The sequence below is a fragment of the Ambystoma mexicanum genome, chromosome 11, assembly GCF_040938575.1.
Source record: "Ambystoma mexicanum isolate Mex_15411 chromosome 11, UKY_AmexF1_1, whole genome shotgun sequence".
NCBI classification, from domain to species: Eukaryota; Metazoa; Chordata; class Amphibia; order Caudata; family Ambystomatidae; genus Ambystoma; species Ambystoma mexicanum.
Window position 1 is genome coordinate 590,756,810 of NC_090934.1, and position 26,513 is coordinate 590,783,322.

Genomic DNA, 26,513 nt, shown 5'->3' on the forward strand with positions numbered 1-26,513 from the left:
GGTATAATTAGGCCACCCAAACAAGCCTCTGCCCAGGACCCTTGTTTATGTCGGTGGGTCATTAGCCACAGTCACTGCGTCAACGCGGTGAGTTTTAGTGCACTCTGGGATGGTAACCCGGTAAAGTTGAAAGTGAGTTGTTTAACAGTCCTCTCCCTTCGTAAAATAAACATTTCAGGCTGGGAAAGGCCAAAGCCAATTTGTCTTCCTCCAGTCGCCAAACTGGATGAACAAAGGGAAAGCGTGTTCCCTGTGCGCCATTAAGCTTCACGGGGTGTTTTCATCTGTTAAGTGTAATTTGTATCATTCGAATGGGGAGGTTGTACCAGCTAGTGTCTGGCCCACCATCCCTGGCAGTTCAACCAAAACGCGGCCCGGGCCACGCATCTTATTCCATTCAATCGGCCAGTCTGATAAGTGCTTTGCAAGTTCTGACTGGATAGTTTTCTGGTGTGAAGACGTGGTGGGCGGATCCCCGAGTGTATCCTGTTTCCTCCCATCTGAATTCATACCACTGAACCCAAGTGTAGGCACTTCAAATAAACTTAAAATGCAAAAAGCAAAATATAAAACGCAATCATAAACTGGTTATCCACACATGTTAAGGATCTAAAATGACGCAACAAACGTGTGTGTGTGTTTACATAGATATATGTTATGTTTATGCTATGGTGAGTTATACCGCGCACCACTACCAAGCAGGGGCAATCTCCGGGTGCTCACGTTGCTCGGCAAGAAAGAGGACGGGATTGGTTAGTGAGGGTAGTGGTATAACATAGGCCCAGAACCCGGAGAAAGTGGCATGTGTAGCGTCTCCTGCTTTTGTTATGGATTTGAAGTGTTGTCAGTTGAATGGCTCTTAGGCAGACCGTAGTCTGAACAGAAAATAGCAGCGATGACTAGTAAAGTAACATTGCAGGAGTCAAAGTGTGAAGATACAGATGTATCTAGATGTATCTATTTTTTTACACATATTAATCATTAATTTTCAACACATATTTGAAAATGCTAAATTTGGGGTTAAATAAGTTTAAAATTATCGTTTTTTTTTCAGTCACAAAACGTGAACAGCTCCTACAACCAATTTTCTTTCGAACTGTCATATTCGGAAAATCAACCAGCCAACGAGGATGAAGATACATTTTCCGTCTAAGTGATCATTTTTTAATAAACTAGGCTGGCATGGTGTCTAACCATGCAGTACTGATTCAATTAACTAAGGAGCAGAGTCATGAGCCTGCAAGCATTAGGATAGGCGCCGAGTGACTTGAGCATTCTGCCAGATGGACATGAGCCATTTGGTCACATCCTTGGTGCAAAGGGTTTATGTTACCTAAAGGGTGGCTCTTTGAAGATCGGAAAGGCCGCACTGGGCCACTTGATCAGTATCACATCGCTGAACTCTATATGTAAGAGGCCTGAAGAAAGTGACATGAAGTCATCTGTGACCAGCATCTTGGAGAGTGGGAGGCGGGGGAGGTGGCCTAACAATAGAAGCACCTGCCAGGGCACAGCAGTCCTCCCGGTAGAGTGACCGGGAACAAGACCACAGCCCGTGCTGCCGCGCGCCTGGCATAAGGCCACCTCATCATTATCTACTTTCACCTAGATAGTTTCGACTCAATATGACGCTGCCCCACCACAAGTCGGGTCCAGGGGAGCGCAGGAAAAACCTCTGCATCTGTTGTTGCGTCCTGGATATGAACAAGGAGGTGGAGGGCATAAGGAGGAGGCGAGTGAGCGCCTACCCAATGCCCCTGTTGGTTGACAAACGCTTTGAGCCAAATGTATCTATTGTCCAAGGCTGAGCAAACAAGACAACTCGGTGAGGGTTCCCATTGTCCCCACAGAAATCTGCCACAAAGGCTTTCCTATCCCATATTCCAGAGAGAAAGGGAACGGCAGTAATTGTCACTGTTTAGTGAGAGTTTAATGACTAAAGAAAACTAATGGAGGGTGAGTGGCATATGGCAATATCCCCCCCTCTTTCCAGTTCTCATTACCACCCACATATTGATGGGAACATATTTAGGCAGAATGTCTGCTTTGATCTGCTGCAAGCACATATGACAAGGTTCCAACTTCACAGCACTCTCAGCAAACTTGCATATTGTGTGTTCCCATGTTAGAGAGAAGGGCCTGCGATGCAGACAAAAAGATGTGTCTGTCCATTTAATTGGCCAAATACACCCTTTTGAACATTTTTCATGCAAGACCAACACATTCATTTTCATTTTTCTTCTCTGATTGTTTTACTGGGTAGTGCTGCGTGTCATTCTCTAAATCAGTTTATCTGTGACCATAGAGTTTCTAATACAAATGCCCTTGTTGTCACATCTAAAAATGTTTTTAAAATGCGTGTGAATTTCAGTAGTTAACATATAGATATATAAAAGCCCTTAATTCATGTTACGTATGCTATATTTTGTAATGTTATAACAAAGTATGAATTTTACGGTAAGATATGGGTGGTAATTATGTGGTAAATCTGCCTAATTAGTGACAAACAGATTGCTGTTACCCCCACTTGGTCACGTGTGTTTACCACAGGATTGCAAGTGCTGGTAGAGTGATGTAATTCCCTATTGTTGGTGTCCACAGTCTCCATGGGGATTTTTGGTGTATTTACTGCTGTCGGATTTACCAACCAGTAAATCCACTGATTTATGGAGGTACAGTGGCAGATTTATTGCTAGCTTGTTGCTGGTGATAAATCCTCCACTTTACTTCCAAATGTATAATTTGGTGGTGCAGGAAAAACTGCAGCAATTCCATTACCTCAGAAAAATGGCAGTAACGGAATAACCCCCATTTTTTTCCTGCATCACCGAACATGTAATGAGGCCATGGTATGGTATAATATGGTGTGGTATGTTATGCTACGAAATTGTACTTTTTTTTCTTATCAATGAATTTAGTGCTCGCTCCCAGGGACGTCATTCCACTAAAATGACAGGGGTAACGGAAGTGACATCATATGACCCTTGACCCCCTGGGGACATCACAGGAAGTGATGTAATGTGTCCCCACCCTGAAGTGACATCACGGGAAACGATGGAAGGCGACCTTTTACCCCTTGACAAAACAGAAAGTGGCATCACATAGCATTGTTTTTAAACACACTATCAAAAATATGGCTACAATATCACTGTAAAGTGATATACATTTCATTCAGGGATGGATCACCATATGTATCATTAATATCAGTGCGTATAGGCCCATATTACCAAATTACTGTGAATGATTGCAGATTTCCAAGGCCAAACGATAATGTTGTATTATTATATTGCACTTAAGTTTAAGCACTTCATATGGAACAAATATACATACAATATCACCCAACCTATGTTAGTACTCATTTATCAAACTCAGCAGGATGAAAGGCTGAGTTGACCTTGCCGGGAGTCGAACCTGCAACCTGCAGATCACACACATACTGCCGCAGCAAGTGCTCAACCCGCTGAGCTATCTTACCACTATAGCTATCAGAAAACTAGCCACTCCAGAAACAAAGAGCCACATGCTGCTGGCCACAGCCCACGAGCCTCAATTTAAAAACCACTTTTTGTTGTTGTTTCATTTTAGGATTAGCAAAGGAGACCACAGGGGTAGCAATGGAGACCTTAGGGGTTGCAGGTGTGACCTCTGATTACCCCTAAATGACGTCCATGCTCGCTCCAGACGCCTGCATGTGATTTTTAATGGTTGCCATATCAAATTTCAAAAACGTCTCAAATCATGTTATGCTATATATTTAAATATTATATCAAGGTAAAGAATCATTTTTATGGTGAGATATTTTATGGTATGCTAAGGTATGGTATGCTACGTTTCTGCAGATCAGCAAACTCAGCGTTCACATGGGACACCTAATTTCCTCCTGCTGACACAGGTTCAAATCCTGGCAGGGCCTGCTCAGCCCTTGATCCTTCCACGGTCACCACATTAAGTACCATTACACTGGATAGCAACATCACTGATGGCCAGAGGGAGAAACGTGGTTGTATATGACTAGAGATTTAGGGTCTGGTCTACAAAAGTGTTCTACATTGGCACAATCCCATTGAAACATGCTTTGTAAATCTGGCCCTTAGTATTTGCCAAACCAGCAGTTTTGTGCTGCACTGCTCTTGCAGATTGATGCATGAATTGAGCACCTGCATGTCTGGTAATATAAAAGTGTATCTTGTTAGGTCACTTTACATCAACTTGATAGCCCTCAAGAGATGTTTTGATTTTGGGGGACTTAAATCTTTGGATGGACTGGCACAATAATCATGAGGCTAATCAACTATAAAACTTATTTATATCGCATCACATCACACGCCCCCCAACGTGTAAAAGGGCGCTGTTCAGATGAAGTATTTGTTAGGAACTTAAAACGTGTGCATGATTGAACTGTCCACATTTCTTTGCCTGATGATTTAATAAGACTATTTATTACAGATTAGCCACAACTTTATTGTGATGTGGATGGTATGAAAGCAAGAATTCTTAAAAGAAAGAAAATTAAACTAATCTCACATCCATTTCAGGAAAAACTAAACAGGATTACAGCCGAGTTTGATTCGTCATGTTTGGACAATGTTGACTGAAAACGGTCTTCCATCAGGTGTGTAACGTCATTTCCCTGTTCCAAGAAGTTAGAGGGAGAGCAAAAACATAAGTTGAAGAAAGGGCAAAGTTAGGTAAAAGTTAACACTTCTGAATTTTGTGGTCAAAAATCTTGCATTGCCTGTAAGAAAGCCATTTTTGAGGTAAAATAGCTGTTTTTACCTGATGAGATCAATAGAGCTGATTATATTCCGAGGACATTATTCCAGGAGATTCAAAACCAAATCATGGGCAGTTGTCCTCCTTGGCTTGTATAGAGCAATATCAGACCCTGCATAAGTTTTTTACTACTAAGGTTACAGATATTCAAGTTGATATTTTTAATTTCAAGGCTGTCATCAGCATCCAAGCCAGAGGTCTAGACAGGGTAGGGTATGAGCGAGCACAGCCCACCCAAAATCAGGTCCGTAACCAGAAGTTTATTTCTGGGGGGTTCTTGATCCCTGGTCAAACAAGAACACACAAATGGGAGTTATGGGGTGAGATCGCTGTTGAATACTGTGAAATGTGGTGTGAAAAAGGTCCAATGGATGTGTTGATTTCCTATGAATATTAATAATACATTTCCCCAAAGAATATTTGCAAACATCATAGCCAAATGTTTTATTTTAAAGCACATTCCTCGTCGCATGTCAGGGACCAGGAAGCTCTCCCTGTTTTCTGTTCCCTGGTCCCTGTTTGTGTGGCTAATGGGAGCTGAAGGCCTAAAGAATAGCTAAGGAGGTGGCGTATTGTCAAGTCTAGAGGGAAACAGGTAAGGGGGAAAAAAGCATGTTTGCCTGTGTGTATGCATGTGTTCGAGGATTATATGTATGAATGTATGTATGCATGCATGTGAAGACGTGTTTGTGTAAGTGTGTATGTGTATATGTGCAAGGACATGTCTGTAAATATGCGTGTCTGAATGAATGCAGCGAGAATGGTGTGCCTGGGTGCGAGTGCAGGTGCGAGTGAGAACGCTGTGTGAATGTTCTGGGGGCTCATGTAAATTACAGAGAAACTGTATGGGTGCTTGATTGGTGGGTGAATGTGTATGAATGTGTGTGTGCATGTGTATGCTAGGGTGGGGAGCAGGGGGGGAATTGGAGCATTAACATGTTTTAACACAGGCATGGAATGTTTTACTGGCATTTCTTGGGCAATGCAAAGCCATCTTGCTGAATCCGATTACATGGATGCGGGGTTGGGGTAGTTGGAGTGTGCTACAATGTGTCAGGCAGCCAGGATCATTTCATAGTATACCATGGAATCTTGTACTCTCATTAAGAGCAAAGCCTATATGATCAGTGTTTTTACATGGGGGAGAGGTGGGTGTCCAGTCAACTCGTCGAAAAAAAACTGGTCGACTGCAATTTGGTCGACGCAATTTGGTCAAAAACCAAATGGTTGAATTTTTTTTTTTATTTATATATTTATTTTTCGGGTTTTCGTTTAGTTAAAAAAGGGGTTTTTAGAGAAAAAAAGGGGGTTGGGGGGGACCCCCCCCAAAAAAAAAAAAATTTCGACCATTTGGTTTTCGACCAAATTGGTTCGACCATTTGTCTGGTCGACCAATTTTTTTCGACGAAATGTCTGGCAACCGAGAGGTGGTATGGCTTCCTTACTGTGCAATGGAATGTTTTATTGGTGTCAAGGGCAAACACAACATTATGAGTGTTCTCACATGGGAGAACATTACTGTCACTTGCCATTGTTTACTGGCGTCAGAGGAGAAATACAAAATGAGTGTTCTTATATAGGAGGCACATTTGTGCAGCCAGCAAGGACATGTTTTCTAACTGTGGCACTGCTTTTATTTTTTATTTACTGGCATTAAGGCAAAGACAAAAGTAGTATGTTTTTATGATGTGATACTGGCACATATATTGGTGCACCAGTCTGGACATGTGTAGGCATAATCAGCATGCAAATGATGTGTACACTGGCATATAGTGGGCAAAGGCATAATGAACATGCATTTGATAATGCTCCTGTCCATTGTTGGTGAATTGGCATCTAATGGATTTTTTCAACGTCTTACTCTAGAAAACCTACTATAAACTGAGTGGCTTTTTATCTAATTTGTCACAGAAAGTATACTTTGAAATCCACCTTTTTCACCAATTTTTAATAAAAGATCTTGTGGAGGAGAAACACCCAGAAACCCACTTGGTTGGTTTGGGCTCTCTCAATACTCTTGGTTGATTCTGTGCTTTCAGCCGGTGGCAGAACAACTACCCTTGCCTCTGCAGACTCCTCTTGGGGTAGGCCAAACTACATTATCTTCAGGCCCCACTTGATAAACAATCCTGGCTACACCTATGGTCCAAGAGACTATTTCCAGTGACTCATTGATGAAAATGGGCCCGCCTAAATTGAGATTTGATTTCCAATTAGAATCTCCTTCAGACATCCCCCCTCTGCTTACAAAGCTCTGTCCGACATGTCGTTCTGGAATTGCTATATAGAAGCAAAACATTTTGCAGAATCCATTGCTAATGTTATGGTAGATTTGACTATTAAATCAATTCCTAAAGACTTTGTACCTGACTCTGAATGAGTTACTTCCCTACTAAAAAAGAAACCTTTGTTGGACCCTGCCATCCTTGGCAACTTTTGTCCAATGGCCGGTCTTCCCCCACTTTCCAAAATACACAAGCAAATAGTCACTGGCCACCTTCAGTGATATGCTGAATCTAATTCTCCGATAGACACATTTTTATCTTGGGTCTGCCCAAACCATGGCACTGAAGCTGCCTACTAACAGTGTGAGGTGATATTCTTTCTAATGCTTACGAGGGGCCTTCTACTTTACTAGTGATGCTTGATCAATCTGCAGAATTTGGCACACTAGGTCACAAGATCCTTCCTTTCCATCTCGCACATCTAGTGGCTGTTTCGAAACATGGCATGGGTTGGTGTCACTCCTTCCTATAGATTAGGTTCCAACAGGCGATGCTCAGACCATTCTTGTCTTCAAAAGCATTGGTCAAGTGTGGAGTCCCTTAGGGCTCACCACTGTCACGCTTGATTTTAATATTTACATCGGAACGTTGCTCCTTATCTTTACCATGATTGGACTAATGTATCAGCCATGCACAGGTGACACTCAAGGGCTTTTTAACTTAAACGGTCCTGATTCTGCTATAGCAAATGTCACTGCTGCCTCGATTAGGTGGAGCACTGCATGCTGGAGAACAGCCTCCAGCTGAATTTCAACAAAAGAAAGGCAGTATTCCTGTGTGCACAAATAGACTTCACAATCCTACACAGGTCTTCCCCTACCCCTTACTATTTGGCCTTCCATCTAGATTTGTCAAAAAGATCAAACAAACTTGGGCTTCGGTTGGCAAGCACATCTGGAGATGAATGATCAGAATGGCAAATTAGCAAAATCTTTATTCTTAACATGTTGGTTGCTTAGACGAATTACGTCGTACATGGTTAGAGACTACTATTCCACTCATGTGGACTCCCTTATTAATTCAAAACTGGATTACGGCTATGCCTTTTACACCAGACTCCCAAGTATCAACTCTCACATTTCCAGAGAGTTAAGAAAGCTGTGGCCCATCTGATGTTTAGACCGCCTAGACACAAACATGTATCTGTATTTTGTCATTCCCTTCATTGGCTTCTTTTTGAATGCCGAATTATTTACAAGGTTCTGTGTTTTGTAAATAAGTGCCTGCATGGTCGAGTACCAACATATTTGGAGACTATGATTCGCCTTTGTAGACCTGGGTGCTTTCTAAGATGTGAGAATCAATCCTTGTTGGAGATATCGAAATCCATCATGAATTGCGGGGTAGATTGCATGTTCTCGGTTGCAGCTCTTCCACACTCTTCTATGGAATAAGTTTCATCTCACCATCCATAGTATGAATAACTACCATTCTTTCTGCACGGCTATTAAGTGCGGCTCGGGATACGGCTGCTGTAAGGAATTTGGTTAAGGTTGCTGGAAAGGACTTTCCAGCAATGAGCTGGCTGAGTTCTCACCATGATGCAGTTCAGTCTCTCTGGTGGCACATTATAAATATACTCAGAACTAGAATGTTAGTGTATCAAGTTGTTTGGTACACAATTGAGAATATATATATATATATATATATTCGTTTTTTTTATAGAAAATGTGTTAATCGCAAATACATTGCAAATGCCTTGCAGCATATGGCAACATATCCTGGTTGGTGGAAGCAATTCATTGACAGGCAGGTGTGAACAGCCAGATGGCTTTTCAGCAGGGAGCAGAGCTGCGGACCATTGTTGCTGAATTATTCAGGGAGCAAATTCCAGCAAGAGGCTCCTCCATCTTCTACTGTGGCAATAAGGCCCGAGGCGGCGAGCCAATACCGCCCCAGGTAATGCCCCCGGTATTGGCCCGCCGCCTCGGGTCTTATTGCCATTAGCACCCGGGCCGTTAGACAGGGGTGCTAATGGCCTTTTTACTTTCTGTTTCGCTTGTTTCGAAACAGAAAAAAAAAATGAAAAAAATGGCCGCCGGGAAAGGGAAAACGTAGTCCGTTTTCCCTTTCCATGGCGGCCATCGGGAGCGGACGCGCTGGGAACACAAGTGTTCCCACTGTGTTCGCTCCCAAGACCAGAAGAAAAAAGAAGGTAAGTGGGGTTGGCAGGGTGGAAGGGAGGGGGACTGGGAAGGAAAAAAAAAAAAAGTGGAGGCTTGGAGCGGGCATGGCCCTGCTCCGAGTCTCCACACGGCTGGAGGTTTCCATCGTCCCCCGCCAGAGATCGCAGGATAGAAGGTAAGTCGGGTGGGGTGGGAGGTGGGAGGTGGGAGGAGGGAGGAAAAAAAAATTCTTACCCGAGTCCCCGGCGGGGGACGAAGGAAGCCTCCAGCCATGGGAAGGCTCGGAGCGGGGATTGCCCCGTTTCGAGCCTCCTTATTGGCTGAGGGGCTGCCACGCCTCTCGCCGGTAACAGAGTAGCCGGCACGCACGGCGTAAAAGGGAATACCGTGTGGTATGGCTCACAAATGAGCCAATCACCACGCAGTATTCCCATTGCGCCGCGCATGCCGGGCGCTAATGGCCATTGTAGAACATCTGAACTGGGAAGGATTGATCAAGTTCAAGCAGGTGAGTGCAAGGTTAGTAGACCACTATAAGGTGTGCGTGCGGAAATAAAGAGTTACAAGGGAACAGAATTACTTTTTTGTCCAGCTCAGGCTGTACCTAGATGGTGAAGGCCTCATTTTAACATCACTGTTATGTTTTTGCCTTGCAATATTGACTGCTTGTGTGCAGCACAGTCTGTGTGTGTAGAAGATGGAAGATTTTGTGGTAATACCAATTCTATGTTTTAGTCTTGTAATACATCCAGCTCAACGTCATGTTGATGATGGAAGTTTCACTGTAATATCAGTGGTATTTTTGAGCCTTGTAATACTGATTGCTCAGGTTCAGAACTGGCTGGATGCATACGACGTAAGCTTCACTTTAATATCAGTGGCATATTTGAGCCTTCTAATACTGACTGTTGTAAGCCTATGGTGTAAGCTTCACTTTAATATAAGTGGAATATCTGAGCCTTCAATATCAGTGGCATATTTGAGCCTTCTAATAGCGAGTGTTCATGTCCAACTTAGTCTGTATGCAGGCGGCGGAAGCTTCACCCTAATATCAAAGTCATGTTTGTGCCTTGTAATGTTGACTGCTAATGGCCAGCGCAGGCTGTATGGAGATGATAAGTATACGGGCTGTGGGCATTATGGTTCACTGATTGAATGGGCGCTGAATGGGGCAACATTAAACATTTGTTTTAGATAGAAATAGAGCCCATGTCGCAGTGGTAGAAAGCCATTGTTTCCATTGTGTGGATGCAAAGCGTGAGCCTTTTGTCGACTTCGTGCTGTGTGACCCTGATTTACAGGGTTTGCGGGAAACAGGAGTCGTGGCTTGTCATACAACAGCATTGCTTATTTCCCCAGGAAAATCTGTTACAATATTCTTTGATCAACCCTCGTTCCTTAATGTTTAGTCCGTTTTATTGATTTGGAAGAATAATGAAAAATGTAAAAATTTAAACAGATGTCGATAATACCACAAATTTCAAAACATCTACAATAGAGATGTTACTTTCTCTGTCCACAGCGACCACGCAGTTCAAATTCTAGAGCGTGTGTAAGCATAACAACAACAAAGAAAAGTCAATTAATAATCCTCATATAGATGCAATGTGATCCTGGAAGTAGGGTTTGGAGGTGATGTGGCATGCCTAGATCCCTTACCTAGAGCAACGAGCTTAGGTAAGGAATGGTTTGGGGGTTTATCCCGGATACCTTATGTTCTATTTGTTAACTCAAAACAGTGGTTTTACCACACTTTTTCTTAAAAAGTAGAAAAAGTCAGTCTTTCGTGCAATTATTTATTTATTTATCCATTGTTTCATGTGGAATCATAGTCCCAATTGTGGTCAGCCGACACGTGTTTTGACCGCGTAGATCTTTATCAAGGCAGGTGGTATGGAATAGAAGCCCCAAGTGGGGTAGGGTGGTGATGTGCGGTCAGTCCATTGGATGACGGCTGGGCTTCAATTATGCCCTTAATAATTTTCAATCTGGGCGCATAGGTGCGTCTTGGTCCATTGGCTTAGGAAAGGAATGGATACAATATGTTGTGTAATTTAGGTAGGGTATGCCGAACTATCACTGTACCCTTCTCTATGGTCACAATTTTCTGCATTTTCACCAGCTGTACAGCAGAACTAGAGATGGTCTGTCCTAGGTCTTAAAGCTGCGTACTATAGTTAATCTGGAGACCAAAAGGCAGTGAGTAGTTTATCTGGTCCTGTTGGAGTTCATAGGATAGGCTAGCTAGGTTGTATTGGAAGAAGGATTAATGCTGTATATTTAATCAGGCAAACCCTCTAAACCCAAAATGGGCGTAAACAGGGGTATTCTACATGTGATACAAAATCCCCAAATCCCCATTATTCCTCCAGCAAATCCCAGAAGCTTCCAGCAAACATATTTTGTATTATATCAGGCTAATGTACCACGTATAGCACACTCTCTGGTAATGTTTTTGTAGCAGGTGGAGGATGGGGAAGCTATTCTAAGGCTCTTGCGCTGCTCCCCCCAGCTCTTCGGCCAGATCCAGTTCCAATTTCACTTTCTGGGCAGGCTTGGTGTTATCTAGTCTGGACCTCAAGACTCTGTAAAACCAAGACCCGTGGCACCTTTATATTCTTTGTGCATTCAGGGTTTCAACTGAGGTGCACAGGCTTCCCTCATTTTCGTTCGAGTACACCAAATCCTAACATGGGCATATTCAAATCTTTCTTGTTCTCCTGCTCCAACGCTGGATTTCATATCTCGAATTGAAATGAGGTGCTCGCTGAATATAATTGATCCGGCTGTTCTAAACCAACATCTCCCAGAACTGAATTAGTTGCCATTCTTCACCCCCTTCCCACCAGGAGAATTCCAAGTTACCAAACACAGGAGTTAGTAGGACGGGATGGAAAGATACTGCATATTTTTAATTACCTTCCTCCAGTAACAAAGGGCCTTATCCACTGTAGATAGGGGCGCATAGGTAGGGTCAGATCTCGCCCTTGGAAAATAAGCTAGTGTCTGGAGCGGGATTGCCCAACGTCCAGCCACGTCTTGCAAACTGCAGAGACAGACCAGCCAAAAATGATCCTGAAAAGGGTGGTATACATGTATTTATTAAATATAAAACAGATTTTAAAAGTTCACTAAGGATATGATCTGTATGTGCTAAATCCCAAATGAGTAGGGACATTTTCCAATGTTTGAAATGTTTTAATGCTGATCACACCATAATGAATGTTGACAGCTGGTCAGTGTTTTGTGTCAAAATGCTTTCTCAAGGCAATACAATAAAGTAATGTAGCATAAATACAGAGTAATGTATGTTCATAGAGTAACCCATGGGTAACTATTTCGCACACCATATATGCACAACATTCATCCCACTATACAGGACTCTCAGTCCTAGGTGTGTTGCCTCTGGTGTTTAAACTACATTGTGAAAGTAGTGTTGTCTTTGATTTTGCCTTCTTAGCAAAGTGTTCATCTTGCAAACTGTTCTAATATTGCCTGAGCCCTCGTCGTTTTGTTCAATTGTCTCCTATTGCCTCATCTCTCTGTGTCAGGTCTGCTTGTACTCCTGCCTGTGTCCTTCCCTAGAGATCTCCCCTCCCACCCCCCTTCCTCTTCTCTCCTCTCCATACCTACTCTATGGTGTTCTCTCCTATCCTTTCTAACTGCTTCTCTATCGACTATCATGCTCTCCTCACTAAATATCGTAGGAAAAAGTTTAAAAAGGAAATCTTGGTCTCCAACCCAGGCCTCCCTATCGCTGACACCTATAACAATGCTTCCTCCAGGCAAACCCTCAGCGACATCCTCTTTGTTGTTCCCTCGCCAAACCTATGGACTTTACACATTGTCTCTGTGCTCTCTCCTTTCTCTTCTTCACCCATTAATGGTGGCACACGTCAGGAGGCTCTCCTGGCCTCCTTCCACTCCTCTAAGGTCATCATTCATTTTTACCTGAATGGTACTGTCTTGGTCCAAGGTCCTCAGTCCAATCTTCTCCTCTTTGATATACGCTTCCCGTGTCTCATCAATTTCCTTTCTTCTCCTGCTGACCCTCTCTTCCCTCCATGGCTTCCTTGCCTCCCCCTGCTGTCTCCTCCTTGGCTACCTTACCCTCTCCTCCTTCCTCTTCTGCCCCCCCTCAGGCTTCTTCTACACCTCCACAGGGCATACGTCTGATTTGTACCCCTCCCCGGAATTCTTTCAAGGATGGCAACCTTCTCCATATTGCAACTCTAAACTCTTGCTCAGCTGTCAAAAACTCCTCTGACATCTGCCGTCTCCTTGAAGAGCCTGAGCTCGATGTCCTCAGTCTCACTAAGACATGGTTCACGGTCAGCTCTGTCACAAGCTTTGACACTCTCCTCCCTGACAGTTGCAAGATCCTCTCTGCGCCCAGGTCCAATTGTTCTGGAGGGGGTGCATCCCTGATCTTCCCTGAGTGGATTTCTGTCTCTGCAGGCTTACTCCTATTTCGAATGTCTTGTCTGCAGGCTCTCTCTCTCTGCTAGCCATTCCCTTACTGTGGCTACCATCTATGGGCAACCTGGTCAGATCTCCTCCTTCATCTCTGAGTGGGCAGACCTCTCCCCTTCCCTCCTGGTCTCGATCACTCAACTCCTCCTTCTTGGAGACTTTAACATCCACCTGGATGCTTCCTGTCCTTCCGCTGGACTCTTTTGCGACCTCTGCAACTCTCTCTCAGTCTCTATCTTCCCCTCTGGCCCAACTCACTCTGCAGGGCACAGTCTGGATGTTCTGATCTCTACAGACCTTCCCCTTTCTTTCCCTCTCACCACACCTCTCTCCTGGAGTGATCAATTTCTCCTTTCCTCCAGCTCACTCTCTTCTCCCCGCAGGCCAAGCCAAATCCAGCACTGCCACCTACCGTCTCAGTTATCCGACCCATGAAGCTTGTTTTCGTTGAGGCTTTCGCCACCACTTATTCAACTCTCCCCCCTCTTCGGCTGAGACACACCTTGACACTGCCGCTTCTATGCTCCACTCTGTTATATCTGATACGTTTGATGTTCTTGCCCCTGTCATGAGAATCCACTTGAAGCCCAAAGCCAAGTGCAACTCCTGGTATGACTCAGACCTTGTCACCCTTAAACGCAAGTGCAGGGTGGCAGAGAGGCAATGGCATGCTTCCTGAACATCCCCTGACAAACTGGCCTGGCACCTGCTCCAAAGGCAACACCAGCTCTCTGTCCGCACCAAGAAGAGAACCCTCATCCATGCCTGCGTCTCTGCGGCATCCAACAACTCGGCCGAACTCTTTAAAATCTATAAGGATCTGGCCAATCTTGCTGCACTCTCTTCATCTCCTCCTACTTCCTCTACTCCCCGCTCTTCCTCTGGCCCTTCTTTGGCCACCTCTCCTCCCCCCCTTCTCTGCCTTTCCCCTTTTCTCACCAGACAAGGTTTCTAGGCAAGTCTGATCTATGAAAGTCTCATCAAAACAGGTTCTCCCCTGCTCCTCTAAAACCATCAAGGACCACATTGACACTCTGGCTCCTGCCTTGGCCGACTTCTGCAACCACTCCTTTGCCACTGGAATCTTCCCTTCCCCCCTAAAGCACGCCCTTCTGCACCCTCTTCTTAAGAAACCTTCAGCCAACCCCTCCTGCCCTGCTAATAACCTCCCAATCTCCATCACGCCTTTCCTATGCAAACTCCTGGAAAAGCTGGCCATCTCCCAGCTTAATCTTCACACTGAATTGGTTGGTTGTCTCCATGACCATCAGTCTGGCTTCAGAGCTGTCAGAAGCACGGAAGCTGCTCTCCTGAACATCTGTGAAGACCTTCTCTCCAACCATGACTCCAATAGCTCCTGTGTCCTTATCTTACCTGATCTTGTTTCTGCCTTTGATACGGTCAACCATGCCATCCTGCTCAACCGTCTCTGTGATAACCTGGATATCAGCGATCAGTCCCTGGCTTGGCTGATCTCTTTCCTCTCGAATCGACCCTCCCAGGTCCAACTTGGAACCTTCCTCTACACTATCTCTATTTCTACCTATGATGTTCCCCAGGTGTCTAACCTTTCTCCCACACTGTTCAACCAATGCCTGGCACTTCTTGCCCACCGCATTGCCGCTCTCTGCCCCAACTTTCAGTGCTATGCGGACAACACTCAGCTCATTTTCAGGCCCCCTTCCACCACCTCTTCTTCTCCCATCTCTGACTGTCTGTCTGCTATCCAGGAGTGGTGTGCCGCCAATGATCTCTGCCTTAATGCCAGTAAGACTGAGATTCTCCTCATCGGCACAACTACTCCCTCTTTTCCTGTCGCTCTCGGGCCGGCGTCTCTTGGCCTTCTTTCTTATCCCACCTGTGAGGCTAAAAACCTTGGAGTCCTCTTCGACTACATTCTCTCTTTCTCTACTCACATCTCTGATGTCTCTAAGAAATCACACTACCAGCTGCACCACATTAGAGGTATTTCTCCTGTCCTCTCCTTCCCCCAGAAGCTCACTGTCTCCAGAGCTCAGGTTCTCTCTAGGCTGGACTACTGCAACAGCCTTTTTCTAAATCAGCAGCTTCTACTCTCCGCCCTCTGCAACTCATCCAGAACAGGACTGCAAGTCTTGTCCTTGGCCTCAAGACCAGGGATCGTATCCCTCCGGAACTGAAATCTCTGCACTGCCTCCCAGTGGCTGCGAGGATTAAGTTCAAAACCCTCTGCATTGTCCACAAGGACTTCTGGGGCCTGGGGCCTCAATACCCTCAACTCTCTCTTCCTAAATATCTTCCTTATCAAGCTCTTCTCTCATCCACCTACCACTCCCTCAGGGTCAGTCGCTTCTCCAAGCAACGAGTTGGTGGTAGATCTCTTTCTTCGGCTGGGGCCTCCCTCTGGAACAGCCTCCAAGCCTCCCTGAAACTTGAGTAGAACCATCCGGTTCTGGAAGCACCCCAAGACCTTCCTCTTTGCTTCTACTTTCTCTCCTCCTCTCTCCTGCTGAACTCCTGACTGAAACTTCACTGGTCACTTGGCTACCCTCTGATTTCGGGCCCAGGTCCCCTCCCCCACCTGCTGCACACCTGCACTTCCTCTTAGGCAACCTCTCGGGCAACCCCAGCACTTGTTTGCTGTTTCTGTATCCCTACAGTCCCCTCCAGCACTTGATGTCTGCACTTAATCCTGCACTTGCCACAAGCTGGCCACACTTTGTACCCACAGTTGAAAAAAAAATGTTTTTGCATTTTGTTCTGTTGATCCTATGTTTTGCACTGCCCCCCTCCTCTGTCCCCTTGCCCTTTCCCTATCCACCCTCCCCTGCACTTGTACGATCTCAATGTCACCTGGCCTAGTAAGATCACTGTCTTTGTCTTCGCTCTGTTTCCTCCTCCCTTGCCTCGCTGCGTCCTGAAACTGAACCCATAGAGCTAGGGCCCTTTAAGACGAGGTAGCAATACTTAGAGATGGATGAGGATGCAGAATTTACTCAAACATCAATAATCAAACCGACTCAGGAAGTTGGCAAAACATGGTACTGTTTTATTTGCAATTATCAGTTACACGGACATCAATGGATGTTCACTCGATTTCTCTCAACGCATTCCATAAAAAACACTTTTATAATCAAAATTCGTCATAAGTGACGTCACAATACGTTGCAAACTACTAAAACCTACTTGGGGATTTGATAGTGTTACAAGGAACATATAGGTATATATTCCATACTAAGGGGGGTTGTGATTGGGTCTCTAACATCAGGTGGACAACTAAGCCCTGCTCTAGTGCAAGTCACCTTCATCATCATAAAATATACAACAATTCATTGGTTACACAAACTATAGGGCTCTTTGATATGTGGCCCACTACAGTGGGTTTGGCACCCTTGTACCCTTCTGGAATGTTCCACATGCTAGCAGCACGCAGGCTACCACTCCAGGTGCAGGGAGGGTCGACGTGGTCATGCCTCCTCTCCTAATTAGCCCAACATCTATCATCACTCTCGCAGTCTGCCAGTCAATTAAGGCTTTGAACTTGGCCTTGTAGAAGCTCTCTGTGCCTGAAAATAAAAGGGAGTATAGGCATAGTCTGTCTTCTGATTTCGGTATAGCTCGACCCTATGTCTATTTTGATCTGACCATGAGACTGTAGACCTCATTTTCAAGCTCCTTCCTGCTTTTAATTTAATTAAATGATGAACTCTTGACGCCTTCAGTGTTTTTCCATTCCACCTCAAACAGAATTTTCTTTCTTTCTCACGTTCATGTAACTACTGGTTGGACAACCAGGCTCACAGTGGCCTCGAGTTCTTGGTGCTGGGCCAGCCAAGCCTTTCTTGAATTATTTCCAGTCACAGGGTTCAAGCTCTGCTAAAGTGCATTGTGGAACATCCATCTTCTGTACATTCCTATGTATATACTTTGGTGTATCGCCGCAAACTATTTACTATGTAGCCTGCCTTAAAATCACTTTGTCTACTTGCGTTACTGCATCTGTACAAGTGCAAAGTGATTTTGCATTTTCTTCAGTGTTTCTGTAGCATGAGCTTCTACATTTCGGGCCCAAAATGTTGTTCATCTTTAACACCTCCTCGTCAATTCTTATTGAATATTTATGTTCTTTCGCCTGGTGCATCTTTTCAGGGTGCGTCAGCTGTGCTTCATGTGACGTCTCCAGTCTTCTTTCACACTCATTTTCATACTTCTTCCGGGACTTTATCCAGAAGGCCATCATATCTCAGAGAATGCATGTATGGTTTTCTCAATGGATACCTTGTTTCAAGGATTCTTTGCAGTCCAGGTATCCACACTGATACTGCACGTCACAATTTCCGGTTCCCAACATGTAGGCAACATGCGGGCAGAGCTTTTGGTGGGGGTACTTAATTTCTCCTCTACACTCCCCCTCTGGGTGATTCATCGACCACTCTCTCATCAGTCTTTGCATCAAGACATCCTCATCTGAAGAAGTGCTTCTTTGGGACCAATATCTTTCTGACTCCTTTCCGGCATCCTGCTGATTTCACATGCTCATCAACACTCCAGGTCATAAACATGCATTGTCCATTGGGACTGCAGTAGATCCATCTTCCCACATACTTCTTGTGGTTCTTTGGGTACTGGAACTTTGTTCCCTCAGGGGCATGGATGCTGGCCTTTACGTAGTCTCTGATTTCTTCATCTATCAGCTCTTTATGTTCAAATCCTGATTCAACATTAATCACAATCTTCATTCATACTGCTTCCTTTGCAGTCTTCTTGCATTGTGTTATTATTATCCTGATCACGCAAAATACAAACATGATCATCACGAAAAGGGCTCCAAGTGACTTAAAAATCTTCGCTATCCATTGTGGAACCCATGAGAAGATTGACCCAAACAAGCTGTCATCACCAATGTCTTCCACTTTGTCCCCCATCTTGACGTGTAGGTTTGTCAGCATTGTTATGGCCTCCGTCAAGGTGTCATTCTCGTCATTGTGAGAAGGTATGAATGTGCAACATAAGTCTCCAATTTTGGCAAAAACACCTCCATCCATAGCTGTAATCATGTCCAGGACATATCTTTTCTGAAGAGTCATCAGCCTTAAGGCTCTCTGCTCCTCCTTTTATTGCATTGAATCCTTTTATGGTGGTGTTGATCATCTAGCGAAGCTCCCATCTGTTTATCTGTAACCACTTCGCATTCGTCATCACCTGTATGCTAGACATAAAGATTGTTGTAAATATTACTGAAGAATCTATTTTCATATGGAATGGCATCAAAAGCTTCTATCGATTTGGTTAAGAAATAGTCCTCCCTCTTCATTCAATTCAAGAGCTCAACAGATCTCTGCTTCCTCATGTGAGCATATGCTTTTGGAAACTCGCCAATGTTCAAGTCACTTTTAGGAATCACCAACGCTGGAACATGAATGATCAATATAGAACATAGTCCTCTCCAATCTCTGGTAAACTCTGGATCCACAGGCCCAATAGTGATCTATTATCACTACTTTCCCGTCTGTCATACCCGGTACATCAAAGATTCATGCGTACTGTTGATTCTCTCCAACATTTCTTGTGCCATTGTTTCTGAAAAATAGCTCTGCACTCGCCAGAAGCACTATCTGAAATGGACCTCCTTTGTCTTCGACCCACGTCAGATTTGCAAGTCTCCGCTTGCAGGTTTGCCTCCTTTTTCTACTAGATTAATAACTGGCTTGTGATGACCAGTTACTGCCACAGTTCTGCATATGACTACACCATCTTCCCATCCTTCTGGAGAAAACACCGTTCCCCAGATCTGCATCTGACCTCTTTCGTTGCAACTTCAGATTGCTTCTTCAGTCTTCCCTTGCCAATTGAGTCTTCTGTTTACTTCCCATCTAATTCCTGTTCCCTTCATAACAGGCTGTTTATATCTTATCAGATAATTTTTGGTGTGTGCTCTCGCCCTTGTCTTCAAATCTTGGACACAATCATCTTCATCTGGTGCTGTCCATTTTGTCACCCATATCAAGGATGCCGTTCGACCCTGGAATTTACCTCTTGTATGGCAGGGTGCAAGGTGAGTAAGGCAATGAACCATTTGAACATTTATTTCAATAGCTATGAATATTTTAGACTTACCCATAGCATAAGGCAGGAGTGTGCTTACATAGCAATTCTCCTCAGAAGGCTCTTTCCCACTTCTTTCATGTGCTTATACCACAGTGTGCTCCCCAAATGTGCTGTACTGTCTATATCATTATTTAATTCATAATCATCCTCCCTTGCACCTCTCTTGGGTCTCTTTCTTGCGAAATGAGCTTGTATAAGCATATCATGAAACACATCAGTATACATTCTCCCTACTGGGGGAATCATAGGGACACTTGTCAGAGAAAGTGGTGCCTTCACGTGAGCTACTGGAGTAGAGACAATCACATAAGGTCTTGGCTTTCTCACAAAGTCTAGTTCTGCCAAGGTGACTGGAGTGGGAAGGATCAAAGGGACAACTGCTTTATGCGATCAATGAAATACACAGTGTGGATTAGCAAAATCAGAAAAACAATGATTAACTTAGAACAGGCATATATTATGCACCAATACATGAGACTCCACCATCGATGTCTTTCCACACGTCATTGACCTTGCTCAATTTCTGGACCTGCAATATGCTCTATGGACCACATTTCTGCCTGTAATTACTTTTTAAGGAAGACATAACTTGTTTTCTTCAGGTAAGCTTGTCAGATGCTCCAGTAGTTGTCGAATTTGCTCTATGATCTCCACAAGTAACTAACTGATTGCTGGACGATTTATAGGTACTCGCATAAACACAAAAGTATTGGTGTCTCGCCAAACAAGATAAGGATGAACTTTAAGTAATCAGTAAAAGATGATAACAAGTAGTTTGTGGGCATTGATGTTAGACAGGACCATCTGTGTGTCTGGAAAGATGTTCAGGCAATAGCCTGATCTGTTCTATAATTGCTGCCAATAAACGTCTAATAGTAGGGCCATTCTTAGGATCCTGGATAATAGTACATATGTTAGTACTCCTCCCAACAAGAGCAGGGTAAGTTCTGAGTATAAATATGAAGACAGCAAGAGGTAGTCTGTGTGGTTCATAGTGATAATATCGAAAACCAAAATCTCGAAAACCAAAATCTCGAATACAAAAGGCCGAAAAATAAAATATCGAATTTTTTTTTCAATGTGTTTTTTTTTTAAATGGGGGGGTTCCCCCCCCAACCCCCCTTTTTTTCATTTTTTTTTATTTTACCCCTTTTTTTTACTTACCTGACCCCAAAAACATATATAAATAAATAAATAAAAAATTCGATATTTTTTTTTTCGATATTTTTTTTTTCGGTCTTTTTGTATTCGATATTTTGGTTTCGAGATTTTGACTGACTACCAGTCTGTGTATGTCAACATCAGATAACACCATAGGGACCTCCAAGGAGAAACTCAGTGAGAAATGAATCGGGGAACTGCTCGCTCTTCCAGTCGTCAAACAAAAATTCCAAATCTGGCATGTTTTGTTTACTTCCGCACTCCACAGTCCAATGTCAGCAAACTCCTGTGGCTCATGAAAAATAACTCACTCATTCCTTGCTTAGCAGCTTCAAAGTGTGTCTCAAGGGATCCACAATCCAAATGTACAATTTCATCTGTCTACTGGACAGTCTCTACGTCCTTCTTCCTCGTCATCGATCGAGTCTGCATGTGCTGAACTTCTTCTCCTTGACATGCTTCCAAATGGGTTGGGGATGCGTCGGCCTCTCCAGTATAGACGTTCACAACTTCTTGATGTACCCAAGCTCATCTCCCTAGGACTTTGACTGCTGACGGAGTAATATCCTCCACAATGAAAGGGCCTCTGAAATGGGGCTTGTGCCACTTTCTTGTAAAATTCCCAATTAAAACCTTATCTCCGCCAAATAGTTTTGGTAAACATGTTTCTTTAATTCTGGTTGCTGTATGGTCGTCATCTGTGATCTGAGACCAACACCCTATTCGCTTGACTTGATCTGAAATGACAGAGATACTGGCCGTCATACATGTTAAGTGCACACGTAGCTCATCTCCCAACAATTCTGCAGTTGTCTGGGCATCACTCCTAGTCCTCGATGGAGGAGTTAGAGGCGTTCTCACACATATCCCATTCGGTTGCGGGTGGTAAGCAGAAGAAAACGTGTTCTTTATTCCAAGCAATAAGCTACTTTGCTCAAATACCTCATTCACAAAATGGGGGCCATTATCTCAGCACCTCACATACTCACCATATAGGAAATACTTCTCGGACTAAAAACCTTGCAGTGCAAGTGGCGTGAGCCAGCTTCAATCCACCTTGAGAAAGGGCAAACTACCACTGTCATATACCTGTATCCATTACAGACCTGCAGCATATCAACATAATCGATATGTAAATGCTGAAAAGGACCATTTAGTTGAGTAATTACTCCTCTGACTGTTCGCAGTATGTGTCCAGCATTAAACCTTTGACATACAATGCAATTTACTACATAAAAAGCAACATGTTCTAACAGGTTCGGTACGAACCAGTCCTCCGCAATAGTTGCTGCGAGGCTCTCTCTAGTGAGGTAGCCCCTCCTTTTCCAACGTGCTAACCCAGCATGCACGGTTGCAATCACCTAGCCAGAGTCACTGTACACTGTTACTTCCTGTTCTGTGTGATTCTCGAGCGTGACAATAAGTGCCATCAATTCTGCAACCTGTGCTTAGAAATGAGACGGTAGTCTTGCACTTGCTACCACTTGAAATTCCCCATTGGCTCTGTGTCTTACCACAGCTGTGCCTGAATGCCTTTCTCCATCAGTTTGATCGATCTTCGAAGAACCATCAATAAAGAGAATCTCCCCAGCTGCTAGAGCATTTTCTTTTACTCTCAGGATCTCATCATAGAATTCCTAATAATTTGAGCAATCATGCACTTGTTCATCCTCTGCCAGTGGTTCAGCTGCGAACGTGGCAGGGTTCACCATTTTACACCTGACTATTTTCATTACTGAATTTTTTATAACTACCTCATAGGCAGAAGCTCTTTAACACCCCATCACTATGCTGGCAGACTTCTCAATAGCGAACGCAGATGCTGCCAACGATTGTTCACAAGGGAATCCCACTGTAATATGCTAAAGGTTTTACCCCAATGTAGTTCTCTGTGTGAGTACTGCTGTCATGACTATTCCATTCATGTGTGAGAATAAAAAGAACTCCTCAGAATAATTGGGAATTCCTAAAACTGGAGCTGTGCAAATTGCCTTTTTTAGTTCATCAAACCCCTCCATTTCCTCAATCCATTCAATGTTTTCCTGATTCACCTGTGCCTTTTTCAGGGCTTGCAACAAATACCTTGTGTATGAACTATAATGAAATACCCATGCTCTAACATAATTACATAGTCCTAAAAACTGTTGCATTTGCTTTATCGTGTGCGGTTTTAATGTTTTCAAAATTGCCTCAGCTCTTTTAGGTGTAACCTTCTTTCCTTCATGCACGATTAACTGTCCTATATACACCACCTCTTCTTGGCAATACTGTCATTTCTCTTTGTCCACCTTACATCCTTTCCCTGCTAAAATAATCATTAGCTGAATCGAGTCTTGTCTGCATTCTTCCTCTGATGTGCTACAGACCAAAATATCATCAACGTATTGCAGCACAACACTTGGCAAAGCTATATTGCTTAGGTCCATCTGCAGGACCCTACTGAAAATCGATGGAGACTCACAATACCCCTGAGACGTGCGCTTTTTTTAGCTTAGTCTGATGAAATGTAAATGATATAAGATCTTGGGAATCTTTATGCAACGGAATTGAGATAAATTCATTTTTCAAGTCAATCACTGTGAAATATCAACTGGGATACTACATAGTATTGTTGCTGGATTCGGAACTAGAGGAAACAATGTCTCTACAATCTGGTTAATCAGCCTCATCTCCTGAATTAAAAGCCACAACCCCCTCTTTTGAATTTTTTGATAGGATACACTGCGATATTGCATGGTGACTCTGACGTCACTAAGATGCCTTGATCCATCATGGCTGATATTGTTTTAAAAATACCCTTGTCTGCCTCTCGACACATGTGATACTGCCTTGCTCGAGGTAAAAGTGCTCCTGGTTTCAGTTTAATCTTAACATCTCCCACCCCCTTTACCATGCCTACATCTTAGGGGCCCTTAGTCCATAAAGAAATTGGCATATCTTCATCAAAAAATATTTCCAGTGGAACCTCTCGTTTTTCTGTCCTGATCCAATATGTAATGCTCATCTCAAAACACTACTTCGTCATCTAACGGGTTGTCTCTAAACATATCCTCATCAGTGATATCGGTCAATCTACACCCTTCCTCAATAGCAATCACTGTTCTCCATGGCCTGCCTTTATCCCAACCTTCGAGCATGGCCAATTCCCCTCACACTGTGGCTGCCTGTAATTCCAAGGGAAAAACCCAGCCCCCCCTCTTCGTCCATAGGTATCTGTGGCCTGAACAGAAATTCATCAGGTATTCTCATAATCTTGCCCACTAAACCCGGTAGCCATTATAACAAAATGCGTACCCCCTATAGTGAAAGACTTCGGGCTCTAACGGCTTTCCCCGCAGAGCTATTTGCCCTGCAAATGCCTTGATAAATTTGCCAACATTTAAATAATGTGTTCTTGGCATTGAACACATTATGCCTTCATCAGTGAAAGAAATACTCATATTTAACTTCGTCATTAAATCTCGGCCCAGTATATTAACTGGTGTCTGCCTTGAAGACAACAATGTGGCAGACATATCGCATTCTCCTATAGAGACTGGGAATTTTTCAGTAAAAGGAACTCTACTTATAGCTCCAGAGATCCCGTGAGCATTCATGGCATTTCCCGATAACGAAAATGTTCCATCTCGTATACATGTGCGAGTTGCCCTTGCGTCTACTAAAAACGAAAAGTATTTGCCTCCTATGGTAACGTCAACCCTTGGTTCCTCTTGAGGATTGGGCATCACTGATAGTACTGAACACATCAAGTCACTCTATGAACTGTCATAGTGTGGGTACATATTTTTTCCCGTACTTGTTTGTTTGGTTGTTTGTTTATTTATTTGTATGGCGCACCAAACCCAAAGGTAGCTGGGCGCCACAGAGAACAGGGTACATGGATACTTCAAGCTTAGTTACAGAACAAGGCACAATGGTACAAAAGAGACATTACAAGTAATTATCTAAGCAAATCTAGTGAAAGAATATACATATATACAAGCGGACTAGGTTAGAGTACGGTTGAACTTCAGTGAATGGCTATTATAAAGTTAGTCCTAGGGGTCGTTGAAGTGTAGCCATTTGAGAATATTGCATCTGAAGCTGTAGTATGATTGATCTATTCTGATGTCAAGTGGGAGAGCGTTCCAGTATTGGGCAGCCTTGACCGGGAAACTACTGCCGTCTGTTTTTTTTAGTCTAAATTTGGGTATCTGTAGGCAGTAGGATTTGGTAGCTCTGGTAGGGCGGGTCGATGTTCTTCTCACCATTCTTTCTGCAAGGTAGGGGGGAGCTGGGTTGTTAAGGCATTTGAAGGTAAGTGAGGCTGTTTTAAGAGAGATCTTGTCGCTAATTTTTAGCCACTGTTGTTCTTTTCTAGTATTAGAGATCTGTTCTCTAGTGGGTAAGTTAAGTGCCGTTCTAAGGGCATTATTTTGTAATATTTGCATTTTGTCAATAATGTAGTTGTTAGCTTCCAAGTACAAGGCATTACAATAGTCGAGTTTGGAGAGTTTTAGGGCGTTGGCAAGGATAATGCAGCTGGCTTGTGTAAGGAAAGCTCGGCATGCCCTAATGAGCTTACAAGTGTAGGCAGTAGACGATGCTAAGGAGTTAACTTGTTTCTTCAGCGTCAAGGTAGAGTCAAGGTGAAAGCCTAGTGTTTTCACTACCTTAGCCACTGTAATTATATTGCCATTGATATTGAATGCAGAGCAGTTGGGGCTGAGTTTTTTTTGAGTTGGCAGCGGAGCCGAGGAGCAGGATTTCAGTTTTGTCATCATTCAGGCATAGACCATGAGTAGCCATCCATGCCTGAATCATGAGGTATATTTCATTTACCAAGGCTGTATCAAAGAAAAGTTGCCCGAAAGGGGAATGAGGGTCTGGGTGTCATCTGCATAATTTGTGTAAGTGACACCCAGTCTGCCCAGTTTGTCAAATAAGGGCTTGGTAAAAAAGTTGTACATAGTTGGTGAGACGCAAGAACCTTGGTGGAGAAAACTCTCATAGTGCGGTTGTCCAGAAATGATTGGACCCAGGCTATGGCCTCTCTTGAAAAGTGTGCAGCCGATGCCAGGTGTTCACACAAGACTGTATGATCCACCAGGTCAAAGGCGGCCGACAGGTCAAGGATGGGTAGCATGGCAGTGTTTCCCTTGTCGTTGAGCTCGTCAATTTGTCTTTTGAGATCGATTAAGGCTGTCTCTGTGCCGTGCTGTGGTCTAAACCCAGATTGGCAGACGCCTAAGAGTTGGTTTGATTTGAGATAGCGCTGAATTTGTAAGTGAGCCACTCTGTCTATTATCTTGAGGAGGAAGGGTACCGTGGTAATGGGCCTATAGTTGGTAGGGATAGAGGGATCTAGAGTCTGCTTCTTAAGGAGAGGTACAACCCATGACTCTTTTAAGTTACTTGGGATGGTGTTGTGGAGAAGGAGGCATTGATCAGTTTGGTTATGAAGGGGGCTAGGTCCCTTGCCGTGTCCTTAATTAGTTGAGCTGGGCAGTTGTCGTCCATACAGTTGGATGGCTTGAGGGATGTAATAATCTTTTCAGTTACCTGGATGGAAACTTTGGCGAATTGGAATGGAACAGGGCCTGGTAGGACTGTGGTAAGGCTAGAGCGT